Source organism: Schistocerca cancellata, chromosome 10 (assembly GCF_023864275.1).
Source record: "Schistocerca cancellata isolate TAMUIC-IGC-003103 chromosome 10, iqSchCanc2.1, whole genome shotgun sequence".
Classification (NCBI taxonomy): Eukaryota; Metazoa; Arthropoda; class Insecta; order Orthoptera; family Acrididae; genus Schistocerca; species Schistocerca cancellata.
Genome location: NC_064635.1, coordinates 150305162 through 150307514, shown reverse-complemented (window position 1 = coordinate 150307514; position 2353 = coordinate 150305162). Strand labels below are relative to the sequence as shown.

The window sequence follows — 2353 nt, the reverse complement described above, 5'->3', positions numbered from 1 at the left end:
AAAGAGTGTTTTGTAAGCCACCTCCTTTGTTGAAGGACTACATTTTCTAAGGACTCTCCCAATGAATCTCAACCTGGCACCCACCTTACCAACAACTAATTTTATATGATCATTCCACTTCAGCTTCAGAAAACATTTTCAAAAAATTTCAACTTATAATAGATGTAAGTTCTTTTTTCGGGAACGTCTTTCGTGCTATTTTCAGTCTGTACTTTATATCCTCTCCATTTCGGCCGTCGTTAGTTATTTTCCTTCCCAAATAGCAAAACTCGTCTACTAATCTTAATGTCTCATTCCCCAATCTAATTCTCTCAGCATCGCCTGATTTATTTCAATTGGTTCCTGTTATTGATGTTGTAGTTTTGTTGCTGTACATCTTACACTATCTTTTCAAGACTGTATCCATTTCGTTTATGTGCATCTACATCCGCATGATTACTCTTCAATACACACTTAACTGCCAGGCAAAACAATCCTTTTTCATGTTCGTTTGCCGTCTCTGACAGAATTACAGTGGCACTGATAAAGCAAAAATCTATGTTTCTTTTTATTTCTTCTTGTTGAACTTCAATTACCTTTCCAAATTTCTCCTCGATTTCCTTTACTGCTGGCTCATCGTAAAGATAGGAATAACACTGCGTATTCGCAGCTACAAGACTGTCTCACACCCTTCTCAACCAGTGCTTCCCTTTCATGTCCTTCGACTCTCGAAACTCCATACTGGTTTCGGTACAAGTTGCAAATACTTCTCCCCCCCCCCTATATTTTATTCGCACACTCTGCTAAATTTCAAAGACTGTATTTCAGTCACAATTTTCAAAACCTTTTTGCAAGTCTACAAATTCTATAAACGTAGGTTTGCCCTCTTTTAACCTACCTTCTAAGATAATCTGTATGGTCAGTATTGTCCCTCGTGTCCTACATTTATATTAAACAGTATTGAACCCCCCAGCGTCTAACTATTAGTTTTTCCGTTCTTCTGTAAGGAGTTCGTCTCAGTATTATCTAACAATAAATAACATTTTTCGGTCATAGTCGCACCTGTGCCCATTTACCCTTTTTTTTTAATTGAAGTTGGTGATTTTTTTAATGAAGCCATTCCGCTTTAGGCTGTTAAAGTATCATTTACTGCGATTGCAATTTAGACACATGATCAGGCCAAGGCGACATGTCGGTAACAGCTGTATCTGGGCGCGTGTTATTCTGTTGGAAAACACTCCCTGGAATGCTGTTCATGAATGGCAGCACAACAGATAGAATCAGCAGAACGACGTACAAATTTGCAGTCATACGGAATTGCACAGTAATACCATAACTCAAGATGTATCTCCAGTGTCTCTAGCACGAAGACAGGATAGTTGCAACTTCCTGGCACATTAAAACTGTGTGCCGGACCGAGACTCGAACTCGGGACCTTTGCCTTACGCGGGCAAGTGCTCTACCAACTGAGCTACCCAAGCACGACTCACGCCCCAAACTCACAGCTTCGCTACTGCCAGTACTTTTCCGGAGGTTTGGAAGGTAGGAGACGAGGAACTGGCAGTAGCAAAAGCTGTGAGGTCGGGGCGTGAGTCGTGCTTTAATAGCTCAGTTGGCAGCGCACTTGCCCGCGAAAGGCAAATGCCCCGAGTTCGAGTTTTGGTCCGGCACACAGTTTTAATCTGCCAGGTAGTTTCATATCAGCGCACATTCCGCTGCAGAGTGAAAATCTCATTCTGTATAGTTGCAAGCCCTCAACTGGCCCTCCTTCTAACCAACAAACGGCCATCATTGGTGGCCGAGCGGTTCTAGGCGCTACAGTCTGGAACCGCGCGACCGTAACGGTCTCAGGTTCGAATCCTGCCTCGGGCATGGATGTGTGGGATGTCCTGAGGTTAGTTAGGTTTAAGTAGGTCTACGTCTAGGGGACTGATGACCTCAGAAGTTAAGTCCCATAGTTCAAATGGCTCTGAGCACTATGGGACTTAACTTCTGAGGTCATCAGTCCCCTAGAACTTAGAACTACTTAAACCTAACTAACCTAAGGACATCACACACATCCATGCCCGAGGCAGGATTCGAAAGTGCGACCGTAGCGGTCGAGCAGCTCCTGACCGCCTATAACCGCTCGGCCAATCCGGTCGGCTAAGTCCCATAGTGCTCAGCGCCATTTGAACCATTTGAACCACCTGCACCGCGGCAGAACCTTGCGACCGTCATTTTGTGGCCACCGCTACCAGCAGCCGTGTACAGTAGCTAAGTTCCTCCCAAGTCCTTTTGAAATATTGCAGAAGGAACATCCAGATTCTTCGTTCAAACTCAGTCCGATATGTATTCTGCCAATAAAATAAAACATACATGTATCTCTTTACTC

At 43.9% G+C, this 2353-nt stretch overlaps 1 non-coding gene across 1 annotated transcript; it reads right to left on the bottom strand.

Annotated features, from left to right (window-relative positions):
- Window positions 1-1386: 1386 nt before the first annotated feature.
- Window positions 1387-1461, bottom strand: Trnat-cgu (transfer RNA threonine (anticodon CGU)). The gene has a single exon. It is a non-coding gene; the product is annotated as a tRNA-Thr (tRNA).
- Window positions 1462-2353: the final 892 nt, after the last annotated feature.